The following is a 25610-nucleotide window of genomic DNA, read 5'->3' as shown; positions in this document are numbered from 1 at the left end:
AGATGTCTAGGAAACCTATAGTTATGGGGAACAGTTGGAATAAGAGCCACAGAGCATAATGCAACCCTCATGAACAGTCCAGCAGCTGGAAATGTCTTTTAAGGGCCCTGACAGAAAATATGTGTGCTTCTTTGAAGGGTGATTAGCTAGACATTTGTTTTCTGTTAGCCAGTGGGGATTATTGCGTTCTCTCAGTACACGCTCAGTTCAGTACTGCTATGGGCTACTATTCAAATGCAGGAAAAGAGAAATCACTTTATTTTCCATGCTGTTCAGAAAAGAGATCCTCTATCCCCATTTGGTTTGTGTCTCCACAGTGATCTTTCTGGTGGTGGTAGCATGGCTGGGATGGTGTTGAATGACAATTTCTCGCAGTCACCAATGTCATATGCAGCTTCAATAAATTTTCTTTAAATGAATAGTTTGTTTACCATCTCAGCCATTATACCATCCTAACATGGGCATTTTAGAATTCATCTTTTACTACTTCTTTTTTAAATGTTACTTGACTGAGGAGTGACCAGAAATAAGCGTGCAAGCACAAGATGTGAGCATTGACATATTAGAAAAGATGATAAAGAACTGGAGAGAATGAAATATTGTGCCTATAAGCCAATATGTAATCTTCACAGACATCATCTTATTAAAGTCTGAGAAGCCGCCTTTTTAGTACTATTCCTTCTATTGATTTATGGAGGGTCGCCTAGGATATCGTGTTAGTTCTTAGAGTCATTCACTGTTTTTTTATGCTAGTGCTTTTGTTTTAAATAGTCAGTCAAATTCAGCCCTGGAGTAATAATGAGAATTAAAATACAGAATCGTCACACCTCCTTACTCCAGAGGAGAACTTGGCCCTTAGTTCTTCAGCCTGGAGATTCTTTATAAAATATAAACAGATATTTTGGCATTATAGGGCCTGATTCAGCGCCTGTTAATGTTAATAGAAAAACTTCTACAGACTTCAATATAGAGCTGGTCAAAAAGTTGGAATTTCCATCCTGTGGGAAATTGGGATATTCTGACATTTGTTTTCATTCCAGATCAGAATGAAATGCCAGATGTTTTCATAGCACGGAAAGCAGAAAGATTTCAATTCAGAAATGTCTAAATGTTTTGTTTTAGCTTGGTTCAGCTTTAAACTGTATTTGCCTGAGTTGCCAAGATACCTCCTGAGAACTGTAGTTTTGATGCCTCTTACTCTCCTTCTCCTCTCTGGGGCATGCTCCCCAGCTGAACTATTTGATATTTATAAGAAATAGTCACAACTAAACACTACATCTAAATTGCATTAAGTGTATCACCCAAACTGGCCTATCCAAGGAAAAACCACAATTAAGGATGAAATGATCAGACATCTTTCAGTAACTTGGTACAATGAAATGTAGCAGAAAGAGAGTTAAGATGGTTCCCTGGTATACTAGATGAAAGGACTGCAAGACATATGGTAAGTCAACTCTGTTACAACTAATCTAACTACAGAAGAATTATAAGTTACATTTCTATGGTACATACTAAACTCAAATGCATTAGGAAGCTGTCCACCCTTTCCAAGTGTACATTGTTAACAAATAAGTCACTCATTTGAGATCCACATTTACCTCCATGCATAGTAATATGATGAAATATTGTTGTTATAAGTTATTTGTATGAGAAATAATTAATTTAAGTACACACAAAAGAGGAGGTATCCGATGTACTGAATATAGAGTTATGTTAATGGGTACAAGGTCTGGCTCCTCTGACACTTTTCTTAAACAATGTAATGGTTGCCCTTAGAGTGAGTAGAAATGGCACCATAACCAATTGACACCAGCTTGCTCATATACCTAACTCAGAACCAGATTGTGGTAGATTGTTACAAGCACGGGTGGGGAGAGCATCCAAATTGCCATGCCAACCTTCCATAACTTGGGGTGAGAGTCTCTCTCAGTCACAGTCCCTGAACATGCAAAGGCTATTCCATTGGGGCTGATCCATGATGTTAATAGGAATCTTTCCATTAGCGCAAGATGCTCTCCAAAGAGGGCAGAGAGGTGCAAGGAGAAGGCAGGACCATGCACTCACCTGGCTTCAGCACCAACCCACAAAGCAAATCATTTTCACTAGGAGGAGCAAACTGCACAATGTTAGAGGATGATACTGTCCATGCAGTCCCCCTCTTCACTGGCCTGCTCAGGGAGGATTTGTGCCAATGTGAGGCATTTGAGCCTCCCATGGGACAATGGAGCTATGGGACCACCCCAAAACCAGGCCTACATTTGATCCCCAGTCCTACAGTTTTATAGGGCAAACTGGAGAAGCATCCAAAAATGGGTAACATATTTTCTTGAACTTTCTTTGGAATGATAATCAAACTAAATTGAGAGTAGCTCATTCTTATGGCAAGTGAAACTGAACACCTTTAGACTAGGAGATTCCTCAAATAATGACTTTAAAAAAAGTCATAAACCAGAAATGAACCCAAACTTACCTTTCTGGTGTCCCACCACCACTTCTTCCAAGAGAGAATCCCTTTGAAAGGGATTCTGAAGGGCAGCAGCTGGCTACGGAATCCCCCCCATCTGCATGGCTCCATAATATCTCCACTGCTTAATATTATTCAGAGATAAACAATAGAAATACCTGAAATAGACACCTTGGAAGGTTAGTGATTTATTTCCACTCCCTTTAAAGACCTTTTTTATTATTATTATTATTTGCTATTTGAAAATACCAACCCTAACCTATCTTGGACTTCACATCTGCCTTGGGGTGGCTCTGAAGTACCATGTGACTCTAAGGCCTCTATTTCTAGGTTTGTAGCAGAAACCAAAGAGAAATTAAAGAAAAAAGAAATACAATGGAAAAATAATGAGAATTCATTTAATCTGATCACAGTATTTTCTCAGGTGACTAAACAATCATTTGACACCTATTTGGGTTAGTGTTGAATTTGTTCTCTTTTAAGACAAATACCATTTGGAGGCTAACTTGACCTCTGGAGTGTAAAGCTTCCCCTTATCTCTGCTGCTTGCTCCAGTTATTTATCAGGTCAATAGGTGTGCACAGATTCCAGGAAAACTGAACAGGGAAACAAAATTAGCAAGAAGACAAACAGAACTGGAGAAGCTGGTTGTTGACTCAGACAAGCAATTTATTACAGTCTGTCACTGGCATCAGTACATGACATTATGTGTGTCAGGGTCCAGTACCTGCCATTTACAGATTCATTTCACTGGGCATTGAGGGAGGGGGAAAAAGCCCACTTTGAAAGCATCTGTGACCAGTTATTACAAATTAGGTTAGAATTGGCATTATCAAGGGCAGTCATTCTGGGTGCTCCTAACATTGACTTCAAAAGATGGGCAAGTTCCATTTAGCATTTTTTAAAATATCCTGAGTAAATTTTACATAACTAAGGTTATTGTGCCAAAACACAATCCTATCACTATCTTCGTAGTGTGGAAGACACAAATATTCTCCCCTGGAGATGAAGGCCATGTATTTTACATAGGTGAAGGGACAATTGTGTGTGTGGTTGGGGCGGGGGGGGAAGAGTGGGGGAATAGGGCATATGTGGGAGACTGATCTGATTCGGGTCAAAATATTGTCTTATCACTGCTTTATAACTGTACTCATTCTAGTGACCATGGTGCTGGGAAATGGCAATGTGTATTTACATCTCCTTTCATAGCATCTCTCACACTGCCTGTGCCACGGCTCTTCTGTGCAGGGGAACACCAGGCAGCCTCAGTACAATCCGAGGTGAATAAAAGATTTTGCTAAATAGAGCGTTGCCAACCTGTTTAGCAAAGAGTCACCCTGGACACAGGACTTTGCTTCAGCCTGTTCTGCAGAAAGTTCATGTTCTAAAGAGAGAAACTAACATGGATTCATAAAACTATTAGCAATCCTTCCTCCATCCCTTGAGAAACACTAAGCCAGATTCAACAGGACTGAAAACTCTCTATGATAAATGACTTCCAGCTCAAGGGGCGGGGGGGAGGAGGAGACGACTCAGCACAGCTCCTACTTGGTTGTTGGGAAGTTTCTGTTTAGCTAACTCGCTTCTTAAAGATGCAGAGTGCAAACTACAAGGGTCCCAGCTGGGTACGAAATGGCACTAGGGTCAGCTAGCTGCAGTGAAAGACATGAAACCTTGCTTAGGCATTTTCCTTAGGAAAGAAGAAATTCAAAGAGAACAGTAGTAATTTCAGCACTGGTGAAAGTTGCCCAAAGCAGCTGCAGACACCAAAATACTCATTTATCCCAAGAATATATAGAGCACCAGCAACCCCAACACAAGCCTCCACACATTACTTTGCAAATCTGACCCACTTCTAAGTCCCTTTAGTCTTCAGCCTCTCAGGGCTTGTCTTCACTGCAGCACAGTTAGCAAACTGGAATTAGCCTAGTTTGAATGAGAGCAATCAAAACAGCATGGGAGTTACACTCATTGGATCAGCAAAGTGACCAGATTAGCCATAGATGAGTTGTTGTAACTGTTGCAGCCCCTCTGCATTATTAGCTGGCATGTGTCATATTTCTGGTGATAGTGGAGAAGGAGATGGACACACACCTGCCTGCGTGGTTAGATTTATTGCTCTGACTGCTAAACTGAAATTAAACAGGAAAATGAGGCTTTGCAGTGGGAAGAGTACAGAGCCCCCTGAACATTTAAAAGGGCAGGACATCACAGAGGGGAGCATCAACTGCTTGGGAACCAACTCCCTCTCCTCCCACAGGCCAGAGAAGTGGTGCCCTAAGCTTGAGCTAACTCAAGGTACAGATTTTTGTGTTTGGACAGGAATCGAGTTAGGGATAACACTTGAGTTAGGACTTGAACTAACTGTGCTGTGAAGACACACCCTCCACTGAGAGCGCCACCAGTGCTGCCAGTTGTGGCTGCCGTATTTACGAGATTGACATCTGTCCACTTAGAACTGGACTGAGACCAGCAAACTCACTTCACACAGATCACCCACAGGAAGCAGATGGAAACAACTTTTATGCACCAACCTGCTCTGGCTTGACTACATTGCGCCTGCTTGCCTGAGCAAGACTCCTCTTGTATGGCAGAGCTTTACCGGATCAAGCTCCTAAGTATTCCGGTGTTATTTGGTGGCAGATTTATAGCCATGTTACAGCACATTAGCTTCTCATGTCTCGGTCTCGGTGGAATTTTTCTCCTCTGTTTGTTCACCTCAGGGTGAGAGTTTTCAATATTTAAAAATAAATAATTAAATCCGTTTCAGTAAATGAAATACAACTAAAGTATGAAAGCCAAACATCTCCACTTTTATTTACCTGCCAGGCAACTGTTCTTGTAGTTTACTTGTTCATTTGGATGGGGCTTGTTGGCAGGAAGTTTGCCTTGAAAACACAAATTGTAACACAAATTGTTACAGCCAAGGTATTAGTCAGTATCATTACCAGCTGAAATGAACTCCATAACAACAACAGAGAAGGTAATCTTTTCTCTGTTAAATACTGCTAACTTTGTAAGCTTGTCTCATTAGCCCTACTATCCCTTTCCTTTTGCTCATCAGGACCTCCAGAAAAAAATGAACAAATTTATCAAGCAATGAGGTAGGCCCTTTAGCACCAATAAAATCCAGGATGTGTTGGCATTCCTCCCCCTCCCCACCCCCGAAAAAGCAGCCCTATTTTTCCAAGGCATTTTTTGGACTCCATATTCCAGATCCTCATTTTGTAAATCAGCTTAGTTTTATTGACACCGAAAGAGTTGTGCCCATTTATACCAGTTAAGGATCTGTCCCCCATGTAGCAGAGAAATCCCACTGTGCTACAGGAAATCTTTGTTAACTGGCAGGGAACACATCATCCACACGTAGCATTGCATCAGAAGAGGGACTTTTGTGTAACAGATGCTATAATTAGCTGGAGGACTTAAGTCACCCTTACTGATGCCTGGAGGTTCATTGGATAGTTCACAACAGTAGTTCTGTAAGGGCCCACTCAATGCATGCACAAGCAGCTCACTCTACTTACAGTTCTGTAGACTAGGAACATGCTACTTTAGTGAACTACGTAAAGTTGGAAGGAAAGAAAACCATACACTAACTAAACTGGAAGTAAGGAAGGGGTGGAGTATGGCTCCAATCCATAATATTCTGAGTAACTCAGTTAATCCCTTGATGACCAAATTACTACAGGTAGTTTTTCCTACAGTCAGAACAGTGATGAATTTAGTCCAGAGTTTCCTACCAGGAACATAAGAATTACCATATTGGATCGACCCACAGTCCGTCTTGTGCTGTATCCTGCCCTCTTCGTCTGAAGTATCTGGTGCTGGACATGCCCAAAGTAGACAGAAGTTGGGCCTGCCCCAGACAGTTTACAGTCAAAGACCGTAAGCTCTTCAGTGCAAGGCCTGTCTATTTGTGCAGCACCTAGCACAACAGGATCCTCATCAATAAATGGCACACCTAGATGCTGCTGCAATTCAAATAAATAAGAATGGGGGATAGTTTGGCTCCCACAGGAGCCTCCTTGTAACGCTTAATAGTTTGAGATTGGTGTAAGCATATTATATCTCCCTTCTAAAAGCTTTTTTGTTAGTATTTCCTATTGTTACTAGTAATGGAATGCTCCAATCCTAAATATATGAACCAAATACATAGGCTTGTGTCCATATTGACTGGTCTTTGCCATGAGTATCACTGTGGAAAATGCAGCTGCTCTGTTACGCTGTATGCTGACCTGGTTATTGGATATTTACTGTAGGAGTATGTTGGTTTAATGCAATAGGGGTATTTGTAATGAAAAAGCAGCAGGAAGGGAAGAAGAGTGGCTCAAGATTAGGTACACGTCCCCTCCAGTAGCCATTTGAGGGTTGTTAAGAGACACACTAGAAAACTCTTCAAATCTATCTCCTGACTTCAGCCAACTTATAGAGCTGATTTTGACAAGCAGGGCCAAGACCTGGGAACCAGCAGATCAGAAGGACTGTAGCCATTTAAAGAGACTTCCTCAAGAGGGGGCTAGCTAGTTGGGGGGAAACCAGTCTGACACAGACACCCACTGGGGTGTCTGAAGAAGCTAGGCGTGGCCATGTCACCATTGAGGGATGGAGGATAAATGTACATGCAGATTTTTTATCTTTTAAAATCCATTTTCTTTAAATGCTTTCTTCTTACTAGTAAGCGCTTTGGTCACAGACTCAGAGGGAAGAACAGCAGATGCCAAACCCAGTCAGACCTGCTAGGTAAGAACAGGTGATTCACGGGGTACAGTGTCCCAGCAGGGCCTGGTCTAACAGGGCAAAATCCCACCCCAGGAAAGGTGAAGGCACGAAGATTGGCACCTGAGAGAGTGCACTCAGACACCAGGAGGGGAGCAGAGGTGCAGCTAGCCCTGACAGTGACAGTCACTTTTCTAGTCCTTTCTCAGAATTCTGCATCCTTTTTGCCAAAATATTCATTTTCCAGCTTCCTTTTCAAAGGTAAATGTTTGTCTTTATGGGGTGGGAAGGGTCCGCCATCTTGGGGAAGTTGTGGTTTCATGAGTTGGACAATGGCTTCTTCCAGTGGTATGACAGTTTGAAGAATAGTCATAATGCCACCTCTTCATTCAGCTGGTCAAAGGATTTTGCCTCCCACAATTAATTAGAAAAAAAATGCTGGCAGATAGATTATTGTGATTATCTTAACGGCAAGTATTTAGATCTCATTGTCACTGAAGTGCCTTGCCCAGATTCCTTGCCACAGCCACAAAGCCCGTGCACCTAAGTTCTTGCTTGGGTTGACATCTTCTTAGTCTGATGGTAACATCCATTGTTCAAGATTTTGTGAAAGCAGCACAGCGCGCGATGACAATATATACCACAGTGACATACACTGCTCGTGTTAAAGATACATGGCCTGCCATCTGCTCCTCTTCTATTTTATGGTCTTTAAATGGCACTGTAATAATTGCCTGGCTGTCATTCTGGAAGGAGAAATGAGCAGTGCAAGTTCTGCCAGCTAGCAAGACATAGGTGGAGAAAGCATTTAGGCAGTAAGCTTGAGACTAATTTTAACATTAGGTCTTGGGGGGAGGGAGAGTGAAGAGGGTATCACATGGGTAACCCAGGAAGAAGGATATTTTCTCGCAGCCTCCAACCTTCACTTCAGTTTTTGTTCTTTTTTACCACAATACAGAACAAAACTATTTGAGAATATACTAGTGACAGCAGCCCTGCAATGGCCTCCTCTACAGGTCACCTTGTCCATCTTGATTATCAAAGGGTCTGATTTTCCTCTCTGCCCACAACCCATGGGAGAGAGCTCTGCAGAAGGAAAAACTGTTAAGGATACCCTCATAAAATGGGGGGGTTGGGAGAGCCCTGTTTGTCTCCCTTTCACATCTACACTAGATGATAGGGCCCACCAAAAACTCTTTGGATCACAAGGACACACTAGAGGCTAGAGTCACGCCTGCAGAGGACTCATGCCAGCTTTAGCCCCACCGACTGGACCCCACACTGGCCCCTGAAAGCATGGCTGCCCCTGCCAAAGCTGCATACAGATGTAAAGGCAGATCCTTGCCATGGAGGGGTTCTGTAGGAAAGGTAACATAATGCAGACAGGTTTCAGAGTAGCAGCCATGTTAGTCTGTATTCGCAAAAAGAAAAGGAGTACTTGTGGCACCTTAGAGACTAACAAATTTATTTGAGCATGAGCATCCGATGAAGTGAGCTGTAGGTGCATCCACAGGTGCCACAAGTACTCCTTTTCATAATGCAGACAGGGGATCTTTTCCTTTTAAGCTCCTCGGGGCCAGAGAGTTGGACTCACAGAGAAGCCTCCAGAAGTCCAAAGGAAAGGAGGAGACAGTGCTGCAGATGCAGCTAGGTGTTCTTTCTATGCAAATGGGTGGGGTGGAAGAGCCATATAGCCATGGTACCCTTTGTATGCAGATCTGGAGGGAACGATCTCACTCTATGAAAAATGTGATATAAGTAGCTGCTCTACAAAGGCAGATAAACATGGGAGGGCAGGTGGCCAAGAGAGCAAGAATGTAGGGGCTTTATGAGAGCAAAGTATTAGTCAAGAAAGGCAGGTGAATGAGCTGGGAGAAGCCCACTCGGGAAACAAAAGGAAGGTAATCTGACTCTATGCAAAGAAGAGCAAGGGTTGGAACAGTGACTCAGAATCTGAGAGCACCATCCTGCAAATATTTACATGCATGAGTAACTTGACTGTTCTAAGTAGGGTTTAAATAGTTGCTTGCAGTGATGGTGTAGCCATGTTAGTCCCAGGACATCAGAGAGACAGGGTAGGGGAGGTAATATCTTTTATTGGACCAGCTTCTGTTGGTGAAAAAAAACAAGCTTTCAAGTTTACTCAGAGCTCTTCTACCAACAGAAATAGGTCCAATAAAAGATATTACCTCACCTACCTTGTCTCGCTCAATTGTAAAATGGAAAATTGGGGGGTCAAATGTTTGAAATTCAGAGAGGATTGGGTAATACTATGTTTTCAAAAAGTAAAAACCTTATAGAAAAGGCAAACATTAATAGTAATAAAAACTGAAAAGAGGCAAAGGTTAAATTATAAGTCTTAAAAAAATAGGAAAGGCAGGAATATGAATTTAGAAAACAGCTTCCAAGAAACAATATGCCAGGATTAACATTGCAATCAGTGCAATGGAGTCAAATAATAAGAAATGGGAATTTGGAACGAGTCAAATATGGGGCTTTTTACTTTATTTTATTTTTGTAGCCCTTTCATACCTCCTCCCTAAGTAACTTGCCATATCTTTGGGGCAAGGACAGTTTTTTGTCTGTATGCTTTGTGCCTAGCATGCTTGTGTGGTCAGAGAACAAATCATAATAATGAGCCATTTTGTGCTATCAGAACTCCCCATCTGGGGCAATCACCATATTGCTGAATCAGGTCCCTTGTCTTTTGGCCACCCAGATGATGGGCTTGCTGCTCACTAGCGATGTTGGGGATAAACGGGCACGGCGCTATTTATTTTCATGGAGTTTAAAACGTTTGCACCTGTGAAGAATTTGGCCCATTAATTTTAACATGGTGTAAGTGAAGGTGCCCACAAGAATTGATAAGCGAAGCTGGTGGCACTCGCTATCCTTTTCTGAAGGAAGATTTTAGGTTGAATGCAGCAGGAGCAGAAAACATATTGCACTCAGCTGAGGCCTTTATCTGATGGTCATCCCACCTGAGATTTGTCACTATGGAAACAGCAAGCAGTGAAACAAACCAGTCTGCCAGCAGATTAGTGTCAGCAGACCTGCAGAGGAATCTGTCCACCTGAATATTGCCCCCAAGCACCTGAGCCAGCTTTTTTTTTCTATTTGCCCTATGAAAACAAAAGCTCTTCCTGTAATTAAGTCAGTTTTAGTTGACCAATCTTTTATTAACTTGGCTTTCAGTGAAGGAATACGATGCATGGGAGCTTTTTCATGGTGGGAGGATATAGCCATGGAGGGGGCACTGGGCCAGTTCAGAACCAAGTTTGTCATCCAAAGACTTCATTTAAAAGGTACACATTAACCTTTTTCAGTTTATATTTTGGAGCAATAAAACAGCAAAACACTTGACAGTATTACCTCCATAGTGAAGAAAGAAAAAAATGTGAACCCTGGAAAACTTGATTTTAAAACAAAATGTAATTGGCTGCACTACAATGGTCACACACACTTGTTTCAAATCCTATCAGATTGAAATTTAGTGCACACATTTGCAGAGTAGATGTCCTCTAGCAAATAGAATGCAAGAGGAGGTTTCTTTATTATTTTTGCTTTTTAAAAAAATCAGTTAATATTTGAGGAGGAAATTTTACAAGTTGTCAGTGTAGTGTTTTTTGTGATTTTATTTTGTTCATGTGTTTGTGATTTTTTTAAATTTAATTTTCATAAAAAATACTAAAAGATAAACAACTTACAGCTTGTCTACATCAAATAAAATTATGCAATGACACAAATTTAAAGCTGCAAGACCAGACAAAACAAAACAAAAATCAGACAATATTACACAGATATTAGGGTGGATGTAACAAAAAACAAAAAAAAGGCAAAAAGGGGAAGAGGAAGAGAAAAGCAGAGAGGTCAGGTTGAATGGTAGTCTGGAATTATTGGACTGTCTCTGCATTCTTTATCCAAATGCATCAAGAAATGGGGTCCAAATTTCTTTGACTTCATATAGCCCTTATTGTGTTTGAGAAAAACAAAAACAGTTCCATGCAAAAAAAATAAGGTATAGCAGCAACTTGCAAAATACTGTACTGCATACCATGCTATATGTTATAGTAGACATGATAAGTCTAGTGTTAAAGCCTAAATGAGTGTAAGCAGTAATATCTTGCATAGTGATCTGGGATCAAACTCTGTTCTCACATCAGGGAAAGTCAGTTATAACTCCACTGAAATACCAGCATAAAACAAAGCAACACATGAGTAAGTGATGAATTAGGCCTTGTGTTTCCAAATGCAGTTTCCAAAAGAATCCACAAAACCTGTGAATGGAAGACCATTGCTAGCTGAAGTCATCAGGCCAAATTCACTGGTGGCCTATCTCTATTGTACGTAGTAGAGTTAGGCCAGTAGAGAATTTGGCCCATCTTCTTCCATAACTCATGATGGGCCTCTTCCATAGTCCACTGAAGTCAATGGAAAGACCCACTGGAGTCTGATGAATTGTGTATGTTCATAACAATACAATCTCTCCTGAAATAAGCAGGTTTTGAAAGACTCACAAATTACAACTTAATTTTTCCCCCCTCTTTTCACTGTTGTTTGAGCATCTTAAGCCAGTTCTCAGCCATGTTCTGATTAGTGTTTGTTTTCAGTCATTAGGGTCTTTTCTGTCTTCAAGACATCTCAAATTTGCTAGCTCACCGCCTACATCTCAAGAATCATGGCTCACCATATGACCCTCTCTAATAGAGGGGTTTTTTTCTCTATTTTGTAACTGTAATGTCTATTTTAAATCAGACTGCATTGTTCCTGACCAAGACTAAGCAGCATCACTTGAAGGAATGAGAGCTCTAAAATGTGTCTTTTAAGAGTCATACAGCGGATTCACTATATTTGATGACAGAACTACTATCACTTAAACTAAGTCTGTCTATTTACTGCCTTGGAGAAGACACAATAAAAAGATATAAATAAAAGAATACTTTAAACACAGACATGTGAAACCACTCCTCTGTGACTCATTTGTCCACTGGGACCCAGTACTGCACAATAAACACTGATTTAACCTGAAGTTTACAATGAGAAAATAACTTTAAAAACCCCAGAAGGAGATGCAGTCAAAAATTACCTCAGAGTTTGGCTTTTCAGATCACTGGTGTCCTAATGTTTTGTAAACTTAGCATTTAAGATGTTGACTTTTTTTATGCCCAACTGAAGGGTGGTAACTAGAGTTTATAGGGTTGAGGCTAATCCCCTGACAAATACTGGTTTACCAGGGTAACATCAAAAAGGAATTGTGTTTTTTGAGGAGCAGGAGGGAAGACACTCTATAACAATGTAAGCAGTGTCAGGATGAGCTCCACCCTGACATCTGGTGGTGAGGTGTGGCAAGTTGTGGAAAAGAACTTCAGGGGCCGATCTCATTTGCATAGGCACACCCACCCCGCCTAGAATGAGGCCATAGCTGCCCAAATGCTTGGCCTTTTGTTATGATGGAGGGACTCACCATCAACTAAGTGGCACTCGCTAGGCAAGGGTCATGGGTTCCAAAACTCTGTGAATTGAAAGAGGCTGGGGACAAGTATTAATACTTGGTGGTATGGGCCCCTTGGTGAGGGCCTTACATGCTAATTGCACTTCCTCCTCTCTCCACTGTGGAATATCAGAGCTAATTTTGATTTCATTAGAAGTCTAGTTACAGGCTGCTGAGCTCACTTTGGGCTAATAGTACACCAGCACTGAGGCTCCCCTACTACAAGCTGAATTCACCAAAGAGCTGAACTGACTAAGAGCTGAAATCACTGAGCGTTGTGTTAAGTAGTGGGGGAGCCTGAAGATATATTGTGGAGCAGTTTGCAGGATGGCTGGAGTGCCTTGTGGACAGGTTGGTGGAGCAGTTCATAGGACAGCGGGAGTTGCTGGTGGGACGTGGAGCAGTTTGTGGGATGGCGGGAGCTGCTTGTGGGCCGCGGAGTGGAGCAGAGCTGAGCGAAGGAGTTTGTGGGGCAGCTGGCGGAGCGGTGCGGAGCGAAGGCCTATGGAGCTGTGGGGTGGTCAGCTTCAGATCATGTAAGGTGCCTCTTACCCCTGTCCCATCTCCACCCAGGTTGGGAGGTAAAGCTCCGCAGATAAACTTTTGAACTCTGGGGCTGCCCTGACCAGGGACAGAGACTTTTGGGTCACTGGACTTTTGGGACTTTGGGTGATTTGGAGTTGCTGGACTCAAGAACCAAAGGGAAAGGGGCATGCCCCAATTTGCTTGGGGTGGGTTTTTTTTTTGCTCATGGATTGTGTTATGAATCCTGTTGGTGGTGTTTCCCCAACATAATGCCACATTCTTTCTCTCTGTTATTAAAAGGCTTTTTGCTACACTCAGACTATGTGCTTGCGAGAGGGGAAGTATTGCCTCTTGGAGGCGCCCAGCGGGGGTGGTATATATTTGTCCCAGGTCACTGGGTGGGGGCTCGAGCCGGTTTGCATTGTGTTATTGGAATGGATCCCCTAGATATTGAAGCCGGCCCTTGTTGCTGCCAACTCTGATGGGCAGAAGGGTTACAACAAGATGAGCTAAATAAGTAGATACATACTAGCTTTCAAGACCATAAGATTATCTACTGTGCTGTTTGCAAGCCTCAATTTCTACAGAAACTAGTTTCCAAATACAAAAGGCTGAGTACTGTACTTGTTCTCAAGGCTTTGCACTATTTCCCTGTGAGGTCTCAGATTTGTTATATAATTCTATGGATGATTCAAGCAGGTCTTAGGCTAAGCCACAGCTATTTCACCCACTTCATGTCTTTACTTTTGTTCTATGTTCTGTATATTTAAAAAAAAAAACCCTACAAACAACCTTTAACTGCTTGTGTCACACCATTTCATAGCTCATGCACCTGGACCCAGTAGATGTGGGTTGTGTCAATCAATGACAGAAAAAACTTGAAGAAAAGGAGTACTTGTGGCACCTTAGAGACTAACAAATTTATCTGAGCATACGCTTTTGTGAGCTACAGCTCACTTCATCGGATGCATTCAGTGGAAAATACAGTGGGGAGATTTTATATACACAGAGAACATGAAACAATGGGTGTTACCATACACACTGTAACGAGAGTGATCAGGTAAGGTGAGCTATTACCAGCAGGAGATGGGGGGGTGGCAGTGGGGGGGAACCTTTTGTAGTGATAATCAAGGTGGGCCATTTCCAGCAGTTGACAAGCACATGTGAGGAACAGTAGTGGGGGAGGAGGGGGCGGGAATAAACATGGGGAAATAGTTTTACTTTGTGTAATGACACATCCACTCCCAGTCTTTATTCATGCCTAAGTTAATTGTGTCCAGTTTGCAAATTTAAATTAATTCCAATTAATCTCGTTGGAGTCTGTTTTTGAAGTTTTTTTGTTGAAGAATTGCAACTTTTAGGTCTGTAATCGAGTGACCAGAGAGATTGAAGTGTTCTCCAACTGGTTTTTGAATGTTATAATTCTTGACATCTGATTTGTGTCCATTTATTCTTTTACGTAGAGACTGTCCGGTTTGGCCAATGTACATGGCAGAGGGGCATTGCTGGCACATGTTGGCATATATTACATTGTTAGATGCGCAGGTGAATGAGCCTCTGATAGTGTGGCAGATGGGATTAGGCCCTATGATGGTGTCCCCTGAATAGATATGTGGGCACAGTTGGCAACGGGCTTTGTTGCAAGGATAGGTTCCTGGGTTAGTGGTTCTGTTGTGTGGTTGCTGGTGAGTATTTGCTTCAGGTTGAGGGGCTGTCTGTAAGCAAGGACTGGCCTGTCTCCCAAGATCTGTGAGTGATGGGTCATCCTTCAGGATGGATTGTAGATCCTTGATGATGCATTGGAGGGGTTTTAGTTGGGGGCTGTTAATTCCGCCCCCCACACACTGTTCCTCACAGGTTCTTATTAACTGCTGGAAATGGCCCACCTTGATTATCACTACAAAAGGTTCCCCCCCACCCCCACCCCCACTCCCCTGCTGGTAATAGCTCACCTTACCTGATCACTCTCGTTACAGCGTGTATGGTAACACCCATTGTATTCATGTTCTCTGTGTATATAAAAGCTCCCCACTGTATTTTCCACCGAATGCATCCGATGAAGTGAGCTGTAGCTCACAAAAGCTTATGCTCAAATAAATTTGTTAGTCTCTAAGGTGCCACAAGTACTCCTTTTCTTTTTGCAGATACAGACTAATATGGCTGCTACTCTGAAAGAAAACACTTGATCATTCTCTCATCTGAATCATCGCTACTTATGATGCTGCGTAAAGTAATAGTAATATACGTGTAAATGATGCTGTGGAATGCCCAAGCTACGCTAAATGAATTAAGGGGTTTCAGTTACTTAATGTAGTATTTTTGTGCTTTATCCAGCAATCTGGGATTTTTTGTGCTGTATGAGGAATACTGTATATATGTTGGGGTGGGGGGAATTATTTGTTATGATGGTTCATTTGCTAGGGGTTTAGCACATGAACTGCATGGCTGAGATGGATTAGTGTTAAACTAGCCCAAATGGCGCAGTTTACAGAGTCCTTGCTATACCCATTGCATTCAGCTCTGGACACCGGCCAGGACACTGAAAACCAGAAGGAGTGGAGATAAAAATATTTTGTATGAAGGCAGGACCAGCTTTCATGGAAAATTACAGAAGCCACACTAAGAGACAACTAAGGGTGGAGGAGGGGTGGAGCATTTAGTAACAGTCTGCATTTACTAGAAGGCATAAACACTGCTAGAAGGTGATGTAAAAAGCACCAAGAGAAAGCCATTTGCATTTCATTGGGCCTAGAAAACCCAAGAACTATGCTACATGTTCTTGAGTGCCATCTACTGGCACTTTATTAACAGTTTAGAAATTCAGGGTATGTCTACACAGCAATAGAAAAACAACTCAGGGCCCAGGTCAGCTGACTCAGCCTCGTGGGGCTTTGGCTGCAGGGCTAAAAATTGCCATGTAGACGTTCGAGCTCTAGATGGTGCCTGGGCTCTGAGATCCAACCCCCTTGTGCGGTCTCATAGCCCAGGCCCCTGCCTGAACCCAAACATCTACACTTCAATTTTATAGCCCCACAGCCTGAGCCCCATTTCAGCTGACACAGGCCGGTCGGGGCCGTGCTGGGGTCTCTTTATCACGGTGTAGACATACTCACAGAGCACTCTCCTAACAAAAACCATGAATGAAGAGAAAATTCTCAGTGTAGAACTTGGGGGTATAGCTTGGAGCAATAGGATAAAGTTGCAAAATTGAATATATAGACATTCAGAAAAGACTTGCTGTGAGAGAAAGCATGCTCCATATTGATTGTGGATAGACTCCCAAGCAAGGCATAGATCGGTAGGGGGAAAGGGTAGGTACGCCAGCATAGCTCCGGCAGTGACAGAGAGACTGAACAGATGTTGTAGCAAGAATTTTCTGCCTTTGGCTTCTGTTTCAAATCAACCCTGGCCTGACCCTTTTTGATGACTGACATGCTTAGGATCCTGGTACACTCCCACAAGCCTCTAAGAACATAAGAATGGCCATACTGGGTCAGACAAAAGGTCCATCCAGCCCAGTACCCTGTCTACTGACAGTGGCCAATGCCAAGTGCCCCAGAGGGAGTGAACCTAACAGGTAATGATCTAGTGATCTCTCTCCTGCCCATCCATCTCCACCCTCTGACAAACAGAGGCTAGGGACACCATTCCTTACCCATCCTGGCTAATAGCCATTAATGGACTTAACCTCCATGAATTTATCCAGTTCTCTTTTAAACCCTGTTATAGTCCTAGCCTTCACAACCTCCTCAGGCAAGGAGTTCCACAGGTTGACTGTGCACTGAGTGAAGAAGAACTTCCTTTTATTGTTTTAAACCTGCTGCTCATTAATTTCATTTGGTGGCTCCTAATTCTTATATTATGGGAACAAGTAAATAACTTTTCCTTATTCACTTTCTCCACACCACTCATGATTTTATATGCCTCTATCATATCCCCCCTTAGTCTCCTATTTTCCAAGCTGAAAAGTCCTAGCTTCTTTAATCTCTCTTCATATGGGACCCATTGTAAACCCCTAATTGTAGTTAACCTTTTCTGAACCTTTTCTAATGCCAGTATATCTTTTTTGAGATGAGGAGACCACATCCGTATGCAGAATTCAAGATGTGAGCATACCATGGATTTATATAAGGGCAATAAGATATTCTCCATCTTCTTCTCTATCCCTTTTTTAATGATTCATAACATCCCGTTTGCTTTTTTGACTGCTGCTGCACACTGCGTGGATGTCTTCAGAGAACTACCCACAATGACTCCAAGATCTTTCTCCTGATTAGTTGTATCTAAATTAGCCCCCCATCATATTGTATGTATAATTGGGGTTATTTTTTCCAATGTGCATTACTTTACATTTATCCACATTAAATTTCATTTGCCATTTCGTTGCCCAATCACTTAGTTTTGTGAGATCTTTTTGAAGTTCTTCACAGTCTGCTTTGGTCTTAACTATCTTGAGCAGTTTAGTATCATCTGCAAACTTTGCCACCTCACTGGAACAATATGGCAGTCACTTGCCTGTATTAGAATTAAAATGGTAAGCACTTAGGCTCAGGGGCTGTCTGTCATATGTTTGTCCTACAGTACCCAGCACCATGGGCCTCTGGCCTATAGATAATACTGTAATACAGATAACAGAATCTGTGGACCAAATGGATTTTCCTGCTCTATTGCATACTTCAGTGTTATTCCATCAGGACCTCCCTCACATAAGGTATTCACAGATGATGATTTAGTAGGGGCCTAATACTCTGAGCATCCTCAACTCCCACACACTTCAATGGGTATTAAAGACACTGTGCAGCACCTCTCAGGAGATGCTTAGCACATTGCAAACTTGGGCCATAATGCTAAGGTTATGCTAGGTGTTTGCAAAAGACGCATGGCAACAAGTTTGCTACCTCCAAAAGGCTATGGGATAAGCCCCCTTAAGAGCATCCCCACTATGGACCCATATTCCTGTTTGGAGTCTCATTGACTTCAGGAAGGCTCCGCACTAGAATACAGATTCAAAGTGGCACATCTATTTGCAGGATAAGGGCCTAAATCTGCCATAGTGTTTTACTGGCTTCCTTTAAAAAGTAATTCTAATTAGAAAACATTTTACATGACAAAGTAAAAATGGAGGGAAGAGGTCATCACAAACAAAACAAGCTGTATAAAAAATGGGGAATAATTCAGACTGTTTCATGCTACTTTGGATATTTCTGTGAAACCCAAGAGAATTTTCCAGGTTCAAATATAAATTACTAACATTTTTTCTGCTGGCATTTTTTCTATATTTATGCTTTAAGCCACACAGCAAAACAACAAAATCTGATGCATCTTTTGAATGTCATAACATTTACAGCAACAGTTAGAAAAACAGTCTGACAATGTGGTTGTATTACTAGACAAGACCTTTGATTTTAAACTTACTGTCAATGAAATAACCTGTTTATGATTATTTGCTTTGTGTGAAGAAGCAGTTTGTGAGGACATAGGTGATATCTGATCTTTTTTATCTTGCAAAACATGATCCAAGATATCAGGCTTTTTCAAATGACTGTGGAGTTTTATTTTGTCTCACTTTATATTTGTTCAATTGTTGTTTTAAAGACCATAAATCAAAAGTAAAGAGAACAAAAACTAAATGTGTGTTATATTCCTTCAGCCTGTGTCAAATGGGGAAACGCACTCAAATTTCTAGAAGGGCATGAAAATGAAGGAAAAACAATTTTTGCGGGCTTCAGTGAAGTAGATACCAGGGCATTCAATGAGTTTCTGAATGGAAAAGCTATACAGACAAATCCTTTGTTACATTATGTGGAGACCAGGTGCTTCCCAGAGTCATACGTCCAAATCATAGCATATTACCTCTGTTTTGCCTCCCTTTCCATACAAAATTGCACACAAAATTGCATGCATTTGATCTTGCTTGGTTAACAGCCAAGGAGACCCAAGGACCATATTAATCCACAGAGTAGGTGCAACATTAACAATGGTGATGCAAGCTTCCCTACACGTGTATCTGAACTATTACCTGGAGAGACCAGCGTTAGGAGTGAAGAGAGAGCTCAGTGACCCATGTTCACTCAATCTTTAGCTTCTCTGCTGAAGTCCTCAACAAGGATGCCCATTGCAAAGGGCACCCATCCCTTGGGGACTGGGCTGATACCATCAACCTATTTCAAATACAGAACCAAAGAGCATTTGGATTCCAACCCCTGTCAGTCACTACTGTTCTGAGACAGATTCAAACCAGTAGTCTAGGTGAGATGCTCCATTTCCTGATGATAACCCACTGAACAGTCCTTCTTTATGTATGTTAAATCCAGCTCTGGAACTAGGCACACAACTGAGAGAGTCTGGGGTTCGAGGAAGGAGGGGGACTGTTCCTTTGAACATACAACATATCACATACCCATAAGGATGATCAATGGCAACGTGTTTATCTCCCTTTAGTAGAATGATCTATATTCAGCTGAATGGGATTACAAGCAGAAAGAGGAGAAATACCAGGAGCAAACCTTTACTTGTATTTTCTCACCTATAGAGAGTTCATACTCTCATTGCTCAGCATATCAGAATGTGAATTTGTGAAGCAAGCTGCCACTCTTCATCTGCAGCTATACACATCATTTTATCAGTTAAAAAATGTTTATTCTTATCTTCAGTTGTAGGGTTTGTTTTGAATATCGGACACCTGTTGAATCTACAGGAGAACATCGGAGATAATGACATAGCTACTTGACACATCCCTACTAAAATACAGCAGCAATTCAAAAGGAAAAATATTTGATCAGGCACAGGTTCAGCAAAATTCAAATTATTTTAATAGATGTCAGGGGGGAAAAAATAGCTCCAATCAAGCGAAATGTCCTTCAGACCCTAGAACTAGCTCCCTTTTCTGTTTTTAAAGTACAGTTCAGTTTAAATATTCCACGCATTTTCTACTCTTATTAAAACTTCTTACAGGAAGACAAAGTTTAAAGCCTAACAAAGAAAATGTTGAACATTGTTATGGCATTTGAACACCAAAGCCCACTGAAGTCAATGAAAAAATTTCCATTAGTTTCAATGGGTTTTGTATCAGGTCCTACATTTCTAGAATACTGAAAGAGTCACATAACCGAGAATTGTTTGTTCAGAATTTTGATTTAAAAAAAAAAATGTTCTTCCTTTATCTGATTCTCCTTTTGCTCCCACTGGAAAATGCATCATGAGGAAATTTATTTAAGCCAATGGATTCACACCCCAGTGTAAGACTAGTGTGAGAAGAAAATCAGACTCCCACACTTTAAAAATCAAAGGGACAACATAAGTGTAACTGAAGGCAGAAATTGGCCTTAAGAGATCAAATGAAAAATGCTTTCTGCAACAGCTACTCTTTTAAAGCCAAGTGTGCTGTCTATAACTGTTACACTAATGCAGGGTCTCACCTGCTTGATCAGGGAGTCAAGTAAAAAAATATCTACAGCCCTAAACTTGTTAAAGGATTAAGTAAATAGTACTGAAGAGCAATTCCAAACACAGGTGCTGAGCTGAAAACAAAGACAGGAAACAAAGAGTAAGAATAAATGGTCAATTTTCACAGTGGATAGTGGTAGATAGTGGATTCCCCCAAGCATCTGCACTGGGACCTGTGCTGTTTAAGCAATTCATAAATGATCCAGAAAAGGAGGTAAACAGTAAGATGACAAAAATTTTCAGATGATACAGAATTACTCAATATGGTTAAGTTCAAAATCGATTGCAAATAATTACAAAAGGATTCCACTAAACTGGGTGACTGGACAACAAAATGGCAGATGAAATTCAGTGTTTACATTAGCTGTTACCATTCAAGAAACAGATCTCGGAGTCATCGTGGATAATTCTCTGAAAACATCCACTCAGTGTGCAGCAGCAGTCAAAAACACTAGTAGAATGTTAGAGACCATTAGGAAATTGATAGATTATAAAACAGAAAAATACCATAATGCCATTACATACATCCATGGTACTTCCACGCCTTGAATACAACATGCAGTTCTGGTCACCCCATCTCAGAAGAGATATATTACAATTGGGAAAGATGCATAGAAGAGCAACAAAAATGATTCGGGGCATGGAACAGCTTCCATTCGAGAAAAGATTAAAAATGTGGGGGGGAGGCTTGTCTACACTTGAAACACTACAGCAGCACAACTGCACGTGTAGTGCTTCAGTATAGACACAACACACTGAAAGGAGAGGTGCTCCCATCGGCATAAGTAATCCACCTCCCCGAGAGGCAGTAGCTAGATCGATGGAAGAATTTTCATACTCCTAAGAGATGTAGCTACGCTGATTTAAATTCCCAGTGCAGATGAGCCCTGGAACTGCTCATCTTAGAAAAGAGACAACAAAAGGGGGATATGATAGAGGTCTATAAAAATCATGAATGGTATAGAGAAAGTGAACAGGGTTGTGTTATTTATCCCTACACATAAACACAAGAACTAAGGGCCACCTGATGAAGTTAACAACAGCAGATTTAAAACATACAAAAGGAAGTATTTTTTCACCCAATGTACAGTCAGGTGGTGGAAATCATTGCAAAGGGATGTTGTGAAGGCCAAAAGTATAACTTTGTTCAAAACTGAATTAGGCAACTTCATGGAGGATAGGTCCCTGAATGGCTATTAGTCAAGATGGTCAGGAACGCAATCCCATGGTCTGGGTGTCCCTAAACCTCTGACTGCCGGAAGATGGGATTGGACAACAGGGGATAAGTCACTTGATAATTGCTCCATTCTGTTTATGTCCTCTGAAGTATCTAGCATTGGGCACTGTCCAAAGATCGGATACTGAGGTAGATGGACCATTGTTGACTCAGTGTGGCCATTCTTATGTTAAATGAAATCAGTATAAAGCATCCCTTGTACCAGAGAGTAGCCTGTGAAGAAGACATGGCTATGCTAATTTGGAGGCTATTATCTCCAAAATAGTAAATCCAAACCCTTAAAAGCCCCATACAAAAGTCCTTTCCATCCCATTTCAGGAAACATTCATTATAAAGCTTTGTTCCAGAAGTGTCTTTCTGACATACTCCCTATTTCCTTCTGCACTCCAGCACAAATGCCTTCCAGACTAGAGTACTGGGGGTACACGATCAAGACCTCCACTCTCTGACAGGGTGTAGCATCTCATACTTGCCCTAATCTGCTAGAGAGTGGGGCGGAAGCTGGGTTAAAATAGATGTGGCTTTAACAGGGGGACGAGTTGTATGTAAACTGCTTGGTAATAGAGAGCTATGATTATACATACAGTTGTCGCCATATTCCACTGTATACTATTCCAGTGACTTCAGGGGGGTTGCACAGGGTGCATCAGTCAGCGCAAAATATGTGACCCTGCTCCTGTTTGGGTCGGACACTGATTTTAGCTGAATTTAAAAAACAACAAGAATTCAGAGAAGACTCCCAGAGACTATCTTCCAAGCCAATTCAGCAGATTATTTTAGTTGGATTAACTCAGTAACTTCCCTCACCAGAATTGCCAATAGAAAATATAACTCAGGAGACCCTATGATATTTCCCACCTATGCGGGAACATATGCTCATCAGCATTTGACTCACACCTCTTTGTGCCTCTCATTGACTATCTTCTCTTTTCCGCTTGCTTCATTTCAAGTGGGAAAATGAACATTTTTTAAAACAATGTTTTTATTTTCCTTGTCTGTTCATGGAACCTATGTAGAGCGCTTGAAAGCCATTTCTCCTCTTCGCACTCCCTACCCTAGCCCTCATATACATACAAAACAATACATCTTACAAAAGGGAATATGAAGATAATATATGACACATTTGGGTTACGCCGAGATATACCCCTCACCAAAAACTTAGGAAGTCTAGATCGGAGGTTGTTACACTATATAGTCCACCAACACAAGCCATCAAAGGCAAGGAAATTAAACAGTAAAATCTTTCCACACCTCATTGACACACCACTCCTCAGTTCCCCTTCTCACCCTGGCCTTGGTGGAAACCAGTAGGCTCCCTGGAACTCCATGTTTGTTGTTATTATGTGCCTGATTAATAGAGGGTTGGTGCAGCCTTTATATGTGATTTCACCCACAATCCTGGTTTGTATGGAATGCATATGTACGTGAGGTTTGGTGCTGGGTAGCAAATGGTAGTGGTAAGATGTTTCTTCTGTACAGTGTAGGAAGAGTACTGAATGGATGATCTGCACTGTTAATGGTGTTCTACACTGGGTCCTGTTTTTTAACGTAGACGTTACAGAAGTGATCACAGTGTGCCTATGTAATTTGGTGTATGACACTGGTGTCCATTATAGAGTTAAGACTGCACGTTGGTTGTTTTCCCACCCCAGCCCTTGCCATGGCCCTACTCCCACTGGCAAGGTCTGCAGAGTCATCAGGCCTCATGAGGTATATTGTTTTCTTTTCTCTCTGCAGTGTCTCTGAATTCCCATACCTTTGTCAGAGAAGGTGAATGGACCACAGTTGTACTGGGTGAGCAGCCTCCTATTCAGCATATTCTTTGAATTATTTAATTATTGTATATGCTGCCACTGCATTTATTAATTTAGACACTTCAGCAGTAAAGGAAATTTACTACCAGTTACAGCATGATTTGTTTGTGCTTATATTTACAGAACATGCCATGGCAGCACCATTGTCTTATAGATAAATCATACAAACTGCTGCTGTGACTCATATACTCCAATATATTAAATGCACTGTTGTCTTTTATATCCTGTAGGACAGAGGACAATCTCGCATCAGCAGCAGAGATCTTTCGGAATGTCATTGAAAGTCAGCAATCAGGAATCCATGGAGTACTGAATGTCCCTGAGGATGTTGTGGTGCATGGAGAAACACAAGATAAACTTGATGCCAAGCTAGCATCTGTACTCCAAAGGCTGTAAGAAAAGAATCTAATTTAGCAAATTAGAAGCAAATTATAAGTTACAGAGGGTTATGTGGCACCATGTAATGGTACGGCCCCAAGTCCTGAAGCTGTTTCTGTCATAAAAATATTAAAGATTAAAAATCATTTTATGGTTGAATTTGTTTTCAGAGGGTTTTGATTAAGAAAATAGTGATGCCATTTGATTGAAACAAAGAGAGGTGTGGTTATGATTTTAATACACAAAGCGCAACCATGTACTACCACTATGAATTACTTATTTTAAATTAAGGAAGACAACAAAACAAGAATGAACAAAAGTAAGGTTTCCATGAGAGAGCATGATGTTGGTTGCCTTGGTAACATACTGCATCAACTCCACTTCACAAAATGGCAGCTGCTCTGCAGACTCCTGGAGATGTCAAGGTGAAATATGTAGAAATCAAAATCATTATGTTGTCACCCCCCTCTGCCAGGTGGTAGCAGAATTCAAGGACTTGAAGGTGAGTTTCCTGATGGAGGAGAAATCAGTGACATTGATTTCCAGTGTTTTCTTTGTGCAACTTGTTTTAGTTACATTATAGACACACCAGTCCTTGAACAGACGTGGTCGAACACCACATAGCAGGCAATCCCTTCTTTCAGGAATTGAAGCCAACTCACTAGTGCCAAGTTCCCATGGAGCAGCTCTGCTAGTTAAAGAGTTTAAGGCAGATAGGAAATTCTCCTGCTTCTTGCAACAACTCCACCAAAGAGAAACAGAACAATAATGCATCATTTCTTCAAAGGCTGTGCACTGCCCCCAAATGAAGCACACCCCCACCAATATGCCTACTAGCATCATCTGGTGACTCCCACCATAACAGGTTCGTAGCTACCTACACCACCTAAGTAACAAAGGGCAAGGATTTAATTTTATAGTTGCATTTATTTTGGTGTAAGAAAGGAGGTATAGATATAACATGCCACTGAGCCAAAGACTGCTGTAGAAGCAAGAAATCATCTGGGTTTCATTAATCATTGCTCCTGTTTCACTCCAGATTTAGCAACCTGTACACAGCCACAACATGAATTGACAAACAAAGATCAGCCATGGAAATGGGCTGATAGACACAGAGATGCTTGTATGCCTTTAGAAGCTATGATAACAAGTGATACTCTTAGCTTATTTTAATTAACACCAGCAGAATGAACTAACTGTTTATGTCAATGCAGTTGGGCTGGGAGCTATACTAATGTAAAAGCACAGCCAAAACTCCGACCAAGTGAACATTGTTGCACATGCTAGCAAGTCACTCTCACCAATGGGGCAAAGAGATTCATACAGTAGACTAAAAAGTGAAATATTAGCAGCAGTCAGGATGCCAGCATTTCCATCTTCATGAGTCTGAGCACAGTTTTGCATTTATTGTGTTTTGTAATGCCACATGCATGCCTCCATAATGAACAGGAAGAATGGTATTCATACCAGTCACTAGACTATCAAGCAAATTAAAAACCAGGAGAAAACAATCCACTGGACCTTTATATCATGACA

General features: G+C 41.5%; 1 long non-coding RNA gene across 1 annotated transcript; it reads left to right on the top strand.

Moving 5' to 3' along the window:
- The first annotated feature begins 10398 nt into the window (after window positions 1-10398).
- Window positions 10399-24169, top strand: LOC142073459 (uncharacterized). The gene is made up of 3 exons (XR_012670362.1): window positions 10399-10488; window positions 23620-23676; window positions 23927-24169. It is a non-coding gene; the product is annotated as an uncharacterized LOC142073459 (long non-coding RNA).
- Window positions 24170-25610: the final 1441 nt, after the last annotated feature.

This window comes from Caretta caretta, chromosome 10 (genome assembly GCF_965140235.1).
Source record: "Caretta caretta isolate rCarCar2 chromosome 10, rCarCar1.hap1, whole genome shotgun sequence".
NCBI classification, from domain to species: Eukaryota; Metazoa; Chordata; order Testudines; family Cheloniidae; genus Caretta; species Caretta caretta.
The sequence above is the reverse complement of the archived record's forward strand: the minus strand, read 5'-3'. Positions and strand labels throughout refer to the sequence as shown.